The sequence below is a fragment of the Colobus angolensis genome, unplaced genomic scaffold (genome assembly GCF_000951035.1).
Source record: "Colobus angolensis palliatus isolate OR3802 unplaced genomic scaffold, Cang.pa_1.0 Scaffold136, whole genome shotgun sequence".
Taxonomy (NCBI): domain Eukaryota; kingdom Metazoa; phylum Chordata; class Mammalia; order Primates; family Cercopithecidae; genus Colobus; species Colobus angolensis.
The window spans coordinates 5,271,365-5,286,207 of NW_012114444.1; positions in this window are offsets into that span (position 1 = coordinate 5,271,365).

The following is a 14,843-nucleotide window of genomic DNA, read 5'->3' on the forward strand; positions in this document are numbered from 1 at the left end:
GAAGCAAGCCCTGGACCCAGGCCTCAGGCACCTACTATTCCGGCCCTCTTGGTGCCGGGCCATGGGTGAGTCTTTGCCCCAGATCATCCCTTTGGACTTTCCAGAATCCCGCAGAATGGCATTCAGGAGGAGGGGGCTGTGCTTGTGGGTCCCACTGCCCAGGGAGACTGGGAGAGCAGCAAGGGACTGTTTGCTGCTGGCCTGGGATTTTGACATTTGACTCTATTCTATTAGGTTGGTGTAAAAGCAATTGCCGTTTTTGCCATTACTTTAATGGCAAAAATCGCAATTGCTTTTGCACAGACCTAATATTAGGAAAAGCTCAGGGTGAATTACAACTTGGTTGGCTCTGGAATGGAGCTGGGGTCTAAATTCACATCTTTAACCAGTCACCCTTCACCACCCCACCACACACACACACACACACACACACATTTGATCTTGATCAATCTTGAAAGAACAGAGAGAGGAGGCAATTTCCCCCCAGAAGGGAATCACTAGCCACAAAATAAGCTGCTTATAAAGCACATTTGTGGAAATGGTGCCATGGTGTGGAAATGGCCTGCCTTTAGAATTTGAGGTGTGTGATAATGGTCCCTCAAACCTGCTCCTTCTCTGCACACCTTTGCAGAGAAGGAGCACAGGTGGTCTTGGCTGTCACCCAGCAGCACAAGCCAGAAGCCAGCAGCCAGGCTATGGTGCCAGTTGTTTGGCCAAACACTCATTGAAATGTTGCAGTGAAGATACTTTGTAGAAATGACTCACCTTTGCAATCAGTTGACTTTAAGGAGGTTACCCTCAATAATGGGGATGATCCTCAGCCAATCAGTTGAAGGAGCTAAGAGCAAAAACTGAGGTTTCCTGAATAAGAAGGAATACTGCCTTGAGACTCTGACATAGAAATACTACCTCAGTTTTCAGCTTACTGGCCTGCCCTACAAAGGTCAGACCTGCCAACTCTCACAGTCATGGGAGCCGGTTCATTACATGTATATGTATATCCTACTCGGTCTGTGATATGGTTTGGCTGTGTCTCCATCCAAATCTCATCTTGAATTGTAATAATCCCCATGTGTCAAGGGCAGGACCAGGTAGAGATAATTAAATCATGGGGGTAGTTTCCCCCGTACGGTAAAAGTAAGTGAGATCTGATGGTTTCATAAGAGGCCTCCCCCTTCACTTTGCTCTCACTTCTCTTCCTGCCACCATGTGAAGAAGGACGTATTTGCTTCCCCTTCCACCATGACTGTAAGTTTCCTGAGGCCTCCCCAGTCATGCTGAACTCTGAGTCAATTAAACCTCTTTCCTTTATAACCTACTTAGCCTCAGGTATGTCTTTATTAGCAGCGTGAGAATGAATGAATACAGTCTGTTTCTTTGGAAAGCTCTGATGATGTGGTATTTAAAGTACTTGTCATGTAGTAGGTATTCAGTGAATGATGACTTTTTTTTTTTCAGTGAATTCAGCCACGATTTATCCAGAGCCTATAACATGACAGGTCCTGGGCTAAAGCACTAGGGTAGGGAAATCTGGGGAAGAGGCTTACCATGGGCTCTGTCCATGATCACTGTCCTTGTATTCTCATGGTCAAATGCTCCCTCCCTTTTCCAACGACAAAAACAAGGTTCCAAAAGTTAAGCAACTTATCCAGGTTGACACGACTCTTAAGAGGCAAGAACCATACCTGAAATAAAGTCCACAGACTTGACCCCTGTGCTACACTTTTCTGTACAGCCTATTTATCTTTCAGGAACACTGTTCTCTTGCTTCTTTGCCTAGTGGGGAAGAATAATTATTACCCCTATGTTACCAAGGGAAAGCTGAGATCAGAGAAGTTCTATAGGACGGCACTGAGTCCAAGCTGCTACTCAGCCGCCCACTTTCCCCCAAGGCCTCCGTCTGCGATGCACAGCCTTGGCTGTCTAGGATCAAGCCCCCAAATTAGGAAAGAGCATCCACATCTCTCCCACTGAGCCTTCCCTTTGCAGAATTGCGAGGTCCTCCCAGCCATGTGTTCCATGAAGGGAGCTTTGCTGTTACTTGTATTAGAGCTGCTTTTGGAATCCTTGCCTCTATTGGATTTCTCTTGCCTCAGTGCAGCCCAAGATGTTCATTTCCATGAGCCAGGAGCCCCCACAAAGTGCTAAGAAATAGAGTCTGAGCTATAAACATGCCTGGATGTTCTCTTGCTGCTCAGCCTGGGAGCTGAGGGCCACTGCAGAGATTCTGAGCCACATGCAGTCATGACGTGAAGCTTATTTCTACTGGAAGTTTTTAAAGGTTGTTCCATTAAACCCCTTATTGACTCTGGTTATGTTATTATGGTAACTGACTCCACTAGGGCCAGGGTCTACACTCTGGATCCAAGACCAACTAGTAATGTGACTTTGAGCAAACCAGCTCTTCTCTCTGAGCCTTGATCTATTCACTGTTTATCAGTTGACTTTTGCTGCATAACAAACAAGCCCCAAACTTGATGTTATGAAACAAGACACATTGATTATTGTTTGTGAGTCTGGGGGTCAGCAGCGTGGCTCTGCTAAACTCTCTGAGCTTCCTCATCTGTGGTCAGGTGTAGTTCAGATGTATAACTCTGCTGTACTTGGTTGGGCTCTTTCCCGTGTCTGGGGTTTGGCTGGCTGTCAGAAGACGAGGGTGGCCTTGACTGGGACAGTTGGGCTCTCCTCCTCCTGGTTTCTCACCCTTTGCAGCCCAGTCCAGGCTTGTTCTCATGGCAGCCAGACAGGGTTTTGAGAGCTCTGAATCAAGTAAGCCTCCTGATGTGTGGAACTCTAGGCTGGCTATCATTCATTTTAGGCTGGCTGTCATTCATTCTAGGCTGACTGTCATTCATTCCATTCTGCCCCCTGACCAGAGCAAGCCCCAGACCAGCCTGTATTCAAGGGCTGCACTTCTTGATGGGAGATGCCACAAAGTCACATTGCTAACTGTATGGGAGAGAGTAAAACCATAGAGACTGGTAACCAGTCTATCCTCACCTGTGCAGCAGCCACTGGCTTTTCTTCTTTGTATCTTTGCTGTTCAGCATTCATTTCCTCTACCTCACACTGGCACACAGTGACGGGGATGAAGAGCCTTCAGCAGACACGCCTACACTTCTGTGGGATTCTTTCCAGAGGTGAACAGCTGGACCAAAGAATACACGAGCTTCAAGTCCGGGACCCAGCTCTGATGACGGGAGGCTTTGTTCTGACTTCTGCCAGCAGAGTGTTGGGGTGCCCACGTCCCCATGCTCTCACCAGCGCTCTGCAGACAACTTTCAAGCTCCCTGGGATCTTATCACCCTCTCAACCCCTCAGACAACTTAGCCTGAGTGTGACCCAAGGCTTGCTAGAGTGGCACGAGGAGGTGCTGAAGGCTCGTTCCAATCCCCCAAAGCTCACAGGCACTCTGCTCAAGGCAGCACCAGTGACCAGAAAGGCAGGTAGAAGTGTCCACTTCCAGGACTGTCTCTCCAGGCTGATGGAGGCTCACACTCACGCAGGCGACAGAATCTGAGAGCTCACTGTCAGCAGGTTAGGACAGCAGAGGGGGTTGGCACTAGGGCTGGGGTTGGAGGAAAAGAGGAAACTGGTGACATTTCTAGGTCATCTTGGCCTTTCCCTAAAACAGCGGGTCTCGGCCAGAAGTGACTGTGCCCTTGAGGTGACATCTTTGGTTGTCACACCTGGAGGGACCTACTGGCATCCAGTGGGTGGAGGCCAGGGATGCTGCTGAACACCCCACAATGCACAAGATGGCCCCACCACAGAGGACAAGCTGCACAAAATGTCAGGAGTGCCGAGGCTGAGAAACCTTCGCCCATTGAATACAGGCTAGTCTGGGGCTTGCTCTGCTCAAGGGGCAGAATGAATGACAGTCAGCCTAGAATAAATGACAGCCAGCCTAAAATGAATGATAGCCAGCCTAGAGTTCCACACATCAGGAGGCTTGCTTGATTCTGAGCTCTCAAAATGGTGACAAGGCCAAGCTTGTGGGCTCTCAAGACAAAGGTCCAAAGTCCAAGTCAACCTTCGCCCACTTCCTCCTGAATTTTACTACTTTCCCCAGTTCCCACATCTGCAAAAGGGAGCCAGCGATGGTCCCGTCCCCAGGGGGCTGTGGTGAGGTTCAGTGGGACAAGATGAGCTGAGTGCACAGCCCAGCGCCAGTGCGCAGAGCTCAGTAAAGGACGGCGAGTGTCGAGAGCCATGTCTCCAAGCACATGCCGAAGTGTCTGCTCCCCACAGGGCTGAGTCAGCTCACATACCTGGCAAAGAGGCAAAATGGGCCCAGCGCAAAGCAGATGCTGTGCCACCCTCACGGCATCCCCAAGAGGGCACTCCTTGTTCTCATTTCTGTCCCCAACAACACACCCAGCTGCCGGGGCCAGACCAGGTGCAGATGGGAGGAGGACACACACTAGGGCCCCGGACCATCTGCAGGGACGTCCAGTGGCTTCCTCCAAATCCAAGCCACCCCTGTCAGATGGCAGGCCCCTTGTCACCTTGGCTGCCTGGTGGCACCTTGTTTCACAGAGCAACTTGGGGCTGCCCCAAAGCTCTGCCCAGCTGACAGGCTCTGGACTTTCTGAGAGAGAACTGGGCTCTGCCTAAGCCCGAGCCAGGAGCAGCCAAGCTCCCCTGCAAAGGACTGGAGAGCTGTCGCAGCCCCCAGCCATAAATCTCTCAGGAGGAGGATTTTCCTGTGAGCACACAGGCGCTGCGGGAGGGCCGGGCTAGGAAAGCAGCCTCCTTCTAGGCGGCCCAGGCCCTGCACGCAGCCTCTGTCCCCTCTTGCCTGCTCGACTATTGTTCCTGTGCCCACCCACACCCCCAGGGTGAAACCAAGTGAGGACCTGTCACCACCACCTCAGCCTCAGTGCTTCCAAACCAGGCTTGTTCCCTAAGGCCTGCAGAGGAAGCCCCAGAGCCTGTCTTGTGACTGCATGAACACCAAACTTGCTTACCCTTTTGTCTCCTGCTGCTCACTAATGCTAACTCCTCTCCCCTAGCAACACACACATGTGCACACACACTCATACACATGCACACTCACATGCACACACACGCACACAAGCACACACATTCATACACTCACACACTCACATATTCCTATATACATCCTCATGCACACTCACACAAGCACGCACTCATATACACTCACACCAGCACACAAAGCACATACACATACACTACACATGCCTGCAGTCACACCTTCATACACACATGCACACACAAGCACATGCACTCATACACTCACACATGCATACCCACCCACACACTCATACGCTCACACACACATACACATGCACACTCACACAAGCACACATATACACTCACATAAGCACACACACACACAGGCCACACATAAACACATGCACACACACACAAGCACACAGACTCAAACACATACACAGACTCACACACACTCATACAAGCACACACATGCATGCACACTCACACACATGCACACACAGGCACACATACTCATACTCACATTCACATGCACAAACTCACACACGCCCCACCCCCAAATCCTAGCCGTGGGACTGCATACATGCTTCCCCTCTGCCTAGATGCCCCTCCGTCTCAGGGTGCACCTCCTCATCCTTTGAGGCCCTATTCAAGGGCTCCTTCCTCCAAGCAGCCTTCTCAATGCCCGCTGGGATACCAAGGCAGAAGAATGATCACAGGGAGCTTGCACCTGCTTTTAAAACACTTATCATCTCATCGAACCCTAACTGCAGAGAAGGAAACCAGGACACAGACAGGTTGAATTACTTGCCTCAAGTCAAAAAGCCTTTCGGTTAGAAGCCCAGGTTTGCACCCAACGTCCCTCCGGAGGTCTGCAGGCTTAATCGCCACATGTACTGTGGTTTCTCAAATGGATTAGCCCCCTAGGGCTCTTGCAATAACTTCTCATCTCTTAAAGCTCTGACCACACTCTAGAAGGCTTCCTGGATGCCACTACCCATAGGATCAGCTTCTAGAAAGCGAGGACCATCCCCAAAGTGCCACGGCTCACTCCATCGGCTCTGCATCATTGTTACCACAAGGCCCTCTTTACTCTGGTGTCCTTCTGAGCTGTTTGAAGAACTGGCTGGAAGACTTCCTTTTCATCAGGATCCATCTCCCCAACTGCTCCCTAGCAAAACCCTCAGTCTCCCCATGCTGGGTGCAGATGTTGTTTTGCTACAAAGTGAGTTTGTCCCCACATAGCTGAACCCTGACATCCTCCCCACTCAACAGCGTCCCATCTCTTCTTTTGCAACATACCATTCTTTGCAAAGATGACATCTCTGGGCCACACAGTCTGACACAGGGCACGTCTCAGCAACCCAGAGGGTCCTTTTCCAGCCAGCTTGCATCCCTGCCGAGATTTAGAAAGGCCCCGAAGTGCTCCACACAATGGAGCCACCCATGGTGATGGATGTGACATTGTTTCATAGCAGACACATGAAAAGATTGCAGAGCAGACCCCCTTCTTCTTGTCTCTGCCTCCTCATTATTTTTATTGATAATACGTGCCTACCACACATTATTCTAAGCACATATAATGCATTATCTCATTTAGTTCTCACAACCATCCCATGAGAAAGTGTTATCACTATCCCCACAGTGCAGATGGGGAAACTGAAGCAGTGATCAAAGAACTTGCCATGGTCATTCAGAGGAGTGGGGCCAAGTTTCCAGCCCAGAGCACTCAGGCTTCTGCAGGCAGAGCTGGCAAAGATGGTGCCCATGTATGTCTGGGGCAAGGGCTGGCTCCTGCTAGTTGTGGATTAACACTGCCTTGGAAGAAAACAAAAATGCTGCTTTTAAATATTACAGTCTCTTCTGAATGATCCCAGCCTGCATGTGCAATTAAAGGAGAGTTAACATTTATCAGACCTGACATGCTGCTCCTACCCGCAACCAAAAGGGTAGAATCTCTGGGGCTCCCCATGGTCATCTCGAGGAGTGCAGATAGCAGGTCCACCGGCCATCCTCTGGCCCCACCAGCCTTTTCAGGACAAGCCTCCTCCACCTTCTTGCAGAACTTCCACAATAAAACAAATGTGCAGAGTGCAGCAGTTGCTGAGAAGGTAACGCGCTCGGGCCCGGGGCACTTCTGCCTTCCTGGTCCCTCTCCTCCATAAAAAGGACTCCCAAGTCTATGTCCAGCAGCACTGGTGTAAAGAGCATATAACCCAGCCACTTCCAAATTTGGCATGAATGTGGTTCCTGCAGAGCCCAGGAAGGTGGCAGGGGGTGGATGGGTCTGTTCCAGGAGCCAGCAGGGAACCCCCTCTGACCCACTGACTTCAGAGCTGCTCATGGAAGTTTTGAAATTCAAACTCTTTTTTTATAAGTATTAAATAATATATGCTCATGATAGTACAAAACCAAATGAACCATGACTGAAGGACATAACAGTAGGAAGAAAAAGCCTCCTACCTCCTTCACCCCAACATTACATTTTCCAGAAGTTTCCCACATATACGCACACAGTATGTCCATCTAATATTCCAGCAACTACAGTGGATCCTCCTGTGTGTGCTGGTTTGCACTGGATCCCACTCTAGTTGAAAGATAAGATGGACATTCCTTTTCTCTGGTGGATCCACTGGGACCACTCTCCATGTTAGCTTCCACGGTGTGGAGGAGGTCCTGGCTGTCTTGGTCCCTGGCGCAGTTCCATTTTGGTCCAGGAAATATTTGCATTGAGTGGAGGGGCACAGCTCAGCCCATGCCAACCTGCTGTGGAGTTTTGCCTCCTCACCTGAGGCTGGGGCTGTGGGCGGTTGGAAACTCATTGCCAGAAGCAGTTCTGCTGCGGCAGAGCCTTGTATCTTAGACACGTGCACTGGTGCGTTGGGAGGGTAAATTCCTAGAAGGCCATTGTGAAGTCAAGGGTGCACGTGCTTTTAATTTTGATGGATGTTGTCAGGTTGCTGCACGTCTGAGGAGGCAGCGGATCCTTGACTCTTGGCGCAGTTTCAGTTCTTTTTTCTCGGAGCTTCCTGTATTCTTCCTGTCCAATCTTCTCAAGCCCAGAGGCACAGAGCTGGTGAAGATCGAGGCCTCTGGAGCTGGCCTGGGGGGCTGTGAACCCAGCTTCTGTCCTTGCTGACTCTTCCCAGGCCTCTGTGTCCTCGTCTGTAGAACGGGTGAATGACAGTACTGACTTCAGGGGCGGATCTGAGGCCTCATGAACTCACCTCCCAGCCACCAGCATCCCCAGGTGCACATAGATCAAGGGAGTGAGCTGTGTTCATGGGACATGAGTTTGTTGGACTCTGGAAGGCCTGGCTGTGAGGTCTCGGGTGGCATTGTGCTTGGAGTTATTGAGGGGTGCTGGGGACAAAGTATGGCCCTTCTGAGCAGGCCACCCCTGCTGACCGTCCTCTCCTCTTTTGAAGTCCCAGAGATGAGGTGGTCTGTTTAACTACAGACAAGCAAACAGGGGCCCAGAGAGGCAAAGTAAATTGCCCAAGGTCACACAGCCCATCTCATTATGGAGGAGATCCATATCCATTATTATTACAATGTTCACTTTTTCATCTGATTTTAAAAGAAATTAAAACATTTTTGGCCAGGTGCAGTGGCTCACGCCTGTAATCCCAGCACTTTGGGAGGCCGAGGTGGGCGCATCTCCTGAGGTCAAGAGTTCAAGACCTGGCCAACATGGAGAAACGCTGTCTCTACTAAAAATACAAAAATTAGCCAGGCACGGTGGCAGGCGCCTGTAATACCAGCTACTCAGGAAGGCTGAGTCAGGAGAATCGCTTGAACCCAGGAGGCGGAGGTTGCAGTGAGCCGAGATCATGCCACTCCACTCCAGCCTGGGTAACAGAGCAAGACTCTGTCTAAAAAAAAAAAGAAAAAAAGAAAGAAAGAAGAAATTAAAACATTTTCATAGGACCCTAAAAGTTTCATGGGCCCTAGGCCCTGTGCTCACTGTGCCAAGTGGGGAAGTTGGCCCTGAGGCTGCACGGGAGTTTGCAGCAGAAGGAACCACAGAGCCCTCTCCTAAGCCTGACACCTGCCTGCCTGCTATAGGTCCCATGTCTGCCTAGCTGGAGGGTGGAGCTCACAGTCCACCTCAATCAACCTCAGTGGCTGAAATCACACCACAGGGGTGGACAGGGAAGGGATGAACTCCATGCTGTCCTCCTTCATCTTCTCTGTCCTCTTAGGTACCCTCGCCCTAAACTCTTTGAGCCCTCAATCAAAGACCAAGGGGTGTCAGCTCATGCAAGTCAACGTCACAAGGAATCAATAACCCATCAGTTCCCAGAATCAGGCTGTGAATTCCAGCAGGGGCTTGGCCAGGCTCCCATTCACCCATCCAACATTCCAGGATTCAGTAACAGTTGGTCACTTTCATGGAGAAAGAAGGCGCTACAGAGAACCTGGCACCATGCTGATATTGAAACCACATCGGAGTCCTCCCAGTGCAGCCTCCACTCTGTCCCCAGCATTTCCTGAGCGCTTCTGTGCTCCCAGAATCTGTGAGGAGCACCCCACTTTAGGCAAACATGCTCTTCTTAACAAGTTATGTGTAAAAGGAAATTGATATGAATTCTGTGTATTCCTGAGACTTCAGTCTCACATTCTGACTTCAAGTTCCTCTGACCCACAGACTCTCTGTCAAGGAGTCAGCGCTGATGCTCTGTAAATCAGCTTTGAACTGCCGAGAGGCCCACCCATACGGCCTAAGAGTCCTTCCTACACATGAGGAGTCACTTCCGAAATATCCATTCCAGGCCAGACTATAGCCAAACAAGAAGACTACACTTTTATTGCTTATTTTTTTTCACTCCAACAAAATCTTCATTGACAGTCTTCAGAGGATGTCTTGCTTTTTGCTGGAAAACTTAGAGGAAAATATCAGATTATTACTATCATTTAAGCAGTGGGTTTTTTCCAGGTGTTTTGTGATTTTAAGTAACATTATGGTAAATATGTTTGTAATCAAAACTTGGAGTACGAACATTTTCAAGTTCTTCAGTCATTTTGACAGACTGTTTATATAAAAAGCATTCCAACTTACACTTCTACTGGTATGCTGTGAGAATGTAAATTCCTCTGTATTATTACCAGGTTTAAAAAAATGCCAAAATTCATTTTAGTATTAAAAAATTAATATTTTTTCAATTAGAGAATAAAGGGATGAACTACATCAGAGACAGATGCCCATTGGATCATGAGGAACTGAATCGCCTTGATCTAGATTACTAGATAAAATATAGAACACAGTTACATTTGAACTTCGGGTAAGCCATGCTAATTTTTCAGTGAATGTCCCATTATTACATAGAATATACTTCTACTAACATTTTATGTATTGTTCATCTGAAATGTAAATTTAACTGGGTTTCCTGGATTTCTATTTGTTAAATTTGGCAACCCTACCTCAATTCCCATTTGTGAGCATGTACATTTTATCTACATTTTCCTTCCACACATTAGCGTAAAACTTCTTACTTTACCATGTATGCGCACTTACTGTATGCTAACACCATACTCAGCACGTGCTCTGCATTGATGAATTTCTTCCTCGGTAATCCTATATGTCAGTATCATTATAAGTAGTATTAATTTACTTAGAACACAAAAGCATTTATTATCTTAAAAGTTTCTGCAGGCCAAGAAATCTAGAGAGGCTTAGCTGGGTGGCTCTAGCTTGGATCTTTCATGAGGCTGCCATCCTCCGGGGTCCACCTGGCACAATGGTGCTGACTGTTGGCAGGAGGCCTAGGGTATATGATCATTCCTATGTTACAGGCAGAAAAAGCAAGGCTCAGAGAAATTAAGGAACCAAGCAGGCCAGCTGGGGTAGAAAACAAAGCTGCCTGACTCTAGACATGCGCCCTTAACACCTGTTCAGTTTCATCACAAGTGAAGAAGTCTTGGGTATATGATCATTCCCGCTTTACAGGTGGAAAAAGTGAGGCTCAGAGAAATTAAGGAACCAAGCAGGCCAGCTGGGGTAGAAAACAAAGCTGCCTGACTCTAGACATGCGCCCTTAACACCTATGCAGTTTCATTGCGGGTGAAGAAATTTTTCCATGTGCATCATAATGGAAATAGTTGTAATTAGCTACTTTAAAGTGCTAATGTGTGTGACCTTATGTATTACTTCAAGTACAATAAAAACTAGGAGAATACGGTCCATCAGAAATCTGGTAGACCTGGAAAAGAACCATTTGTAATTATCCTATTAATTTATTACATGATAACAGATACTTTGAAAAGGCCAGGAAAGAGTTTGTTCCTGTTAGAAGGCTGGGCACATCCCATGCAGTCAGGATTGTGCTCTTAATTTGCTTTTTTATAGATAATTAAAAAAAAAAAAGCTCCAATACATGCCCTGTCAGAACAATGATAAACTCTGAATTTATGGAGTCCGCATTACCAAGGGTTGACCACAAACCCTGCAGGTGCAGAAAAGGTGACGTCAGAGGAGGATTTAATTGAGGCATCAGGGAAAACAGCACAAATTCTGCTGTTCTGGGCTTTTTTGGTAACTAACCCTGAGCCGCTGGGAGGCTTCCAGGCTGAACACCCATCTCCCTAATCCTTTCAACAAATGATCTCCTCCCATTCTTCTTCCACGTTTCCCAAAACTCTGAGGGAGAAATGGCTGGGCCTCCGTGACGAGGGTGGGAAATATGTGGTCACTGGAGCAGGTGGTACCACCTGTGGTTGGCTCTAATTCCAGGCCCACAGCTGCTGCCCAGCTGCAGAGACCCAAATCCCAAGGTTTTTTGAGGATTTTCCCACCATCTGGGCTCCGAAATTCCCATGGCCAGAAGCTTTCTTGTGAGCCAAAGTGTCCCACTGCAAATGTTACCAGTGTCCTCAGGGGATCCCTTCACAGCCCCTTCTTTCCCTGAGACATTTCAGATCTCTCCCATGGGGCCCCCACAATTATGTCCCATCTGTCTTCCAGCAATGACTGTCAATCAGAAGAGGAGCTTCCGCCCACCCCCATCCAAGCCTGGATCAAAAAGAGCTTGGGACTCCTCCAATCATGTTCTGTCACCCTTTGCTGTCATCATGGCTTTACTATTCTAATGGAGGGAAAGAAGCATTTTAGAGATCTGAGAAAAAGCCCTCGTCCCATCCTTCAATTGTCTTGGTTACTCACCTGTTAGCTATATAACAACCCAGGAACTCAACATAAGACAGGAGATGAGGAAGCAGTTTTCTTCTGAAAGAGACCCCAAAAGGGTGCCTACATTTCTATGCTTCCTTTTCCTCACAGATTCTCTGCCCTTGGAAAAGCTGGGCTTGCATCATTAATTCATTCATTCAACAGACTTTCCCTGAACACAGACTTGGTTCTGGGCTCAATAAGAGCAAACATTTATCAATGCGTCTGGCCCTGTGCCAAGCACTTGATGTGCACTGAATGCTCACAATGACTCCATGAGGAAGGTAACCTGGCTTTCTCCAGGTGGCAAAAGTATTAGAGCTCAGAGAGGCTTAGTTGCTCCAACAACACCTAGAAAACAACTGGTGAAAACCAGAGTTACAGAGCCTGGAGCCCGAGCTCTCACTCGCCAGCCTTCGAGGCTTCCCATAAAACACGAGGGCCAGTGTATGCACACTGATGCCACGCCGCTCCATGTGGTAAAAGAGCATTTTAGCAAATGTGCATTTTGTATCATTGCCATTTGACATAGATCAAGGTAACATTGATTACATTGTATAGAACAGACAGGATTTGAATATAGCAAAGGAATACTTTCTGTGAGGGCTAAACATTTCCTTGTAATATTGAAACAAATAAATGATAGATTTGCTAGTCAGCTGTTATGAAGATATAACTCCAATTCTCCCCCTCTTTCTACATCCTCGCCCTTTGTAATGTGATTTTATGGCTCCTGCTATCAAGAGGTAGAGTTTATTTCCATGCCAATTGAAAATCTGGGCTGCTTTTTGACTTGCTTCAAATAATAGAACATACAGGAGTCAGGCCTCAGAGACCCAAGTCTCTGAACGTGACACTTTTTCTCACCCGCTGGGCCCCTCACTCCCACTATGAGGGCAAGCCAGGCTACTCTGCAGATGAGTGACTACGTGGAGCAGAGCCAAGTCACCCCAGCCAAGGCCGTGCCAGACCAGCTAGTCCTAGGTCAAGCTGTCAGCTGACTGCAGATGCACCAGCTAGCCCAGTTGAGATCAGCCCAGCTCAGCCTGGATGAGCAGAAACACTCAGGTAATGCATAGATTTATGGGGGGTGGTGGGAGGGAAGTTATATTTTAAGCCACTAAATTTTGGGGCGATCTGCTGTAGAGCAATAGCTCACTGACACAAAGCTGACAAAACTTCAGGCATTTTGCTTTCTCTCTTGATTGATCATTTGAATTTAGGCAACACTTGGACCCACATAGAAAAGAACCATATGGCAGCTCAGAGCTGCTTTAGCCTCAGATGCTTCCTAACAGGAACAAAGCTATGGCTTAGGAGCCTTCCAAGGGTTCCTGTGTTTGAGGGCTGAAAAATATAGAATCCATTGGCTCTAAAATACAAAACAAAGCAAAGTAAGGCGAAAACAAAAACAACCTTGCAAAATAAAACTGATAAATGCCTCATTACATGCCTTCAAAACAAAACATTATGTCAACTAGTCAACTGTGACTCTATTAGTATGTAACCACATGAGTTGCGTACAATTTTGTGCTCACAAGCAAAATAATTTCTTCTGAATGAAATCAAAACATTTTAAAATCATAAGAAAATTCAAATTATTATGATCTTTGTCGGCTGGGCACGGTGGCTCACGCCTGTAATCCCAGCACTTGAGGAGGCCAAGATGGGTGGATCACTTGAGGTCAGGAGTTTGAGACCAGCCTGGCCAACATGGTGAAACTCCGTCTCTACTAAAATTACAAAAATTGGCCGGGCGTGATGGCACACACCTGTAATTCCAGCTACTCTTGGGGGCTGAGGCAGGAGAACTGCTTGAACCCGGGAGGTGGAGGGTGCAGCGAGCTGAAATCACGCCACTGCACTCCAACCTTGGCAACAGAGCGAGATTCAGTCTAAATGTCTAAATACATATAGATAAAATCTATGTATATATATATAATCTGTATAGACTAGTCTATATATATATATATAAAATCTTTGTCACTTTTACTGAGCCCAATTCCACATAATTTTCCAAGGAAATACGGTAAACATTTTGGAAAATCTTAGTCCTCCGATAATTACCTAGCATGGGGTGCATCTGCATTTTCATGGCATTGACGTGCAGTGGCCAGCAACTTCTGAAAATGACTGCACCCAGGGCCTGCAAAAGTCTTAAAACAGCTCTAGAAAAGCATCTTCTACAGGATCATCGCACCCGATTGCTGAGAAAATGAGAACTGCGAGTTCCCCTGAGGAGACAATTAGCACTGGTCTGAACTGAGAAACACCAGCATGCCTTTTGATGAACACATGTGGTGGCTCCTAGAGGCTACATCTCCAGACAGGAGAGCCTTGTCAGGTAGCAGGTGTCTACACTGCGCCGATCCAGCAGAGATCTGCTTCCCCTTCAAGGCACGGACCATGTGGTGCTTATCTTCGGGTCTTCCTTCACTCAACAAATGTTTATGGAGTGCAATCAAGTGCTAAGTACTTGTCTAAGGACTAAGATTACAGCAGCAAACACAACAGATATCAACTCTACCCTCCCAAGGGAGGGGTAGACAGAGGGGACAAGTTATTTTTTAAAGTGACAAAGTAAGTATGCAGAAGACAAACTATTTACAAATTAACCACGAGGTCTCCAGCCTTGGGCCTTCCTCTCCCTTTGGCTTTGTTTTCTACTGCCTCACCCTCCTCACCACCCCAGAGGATC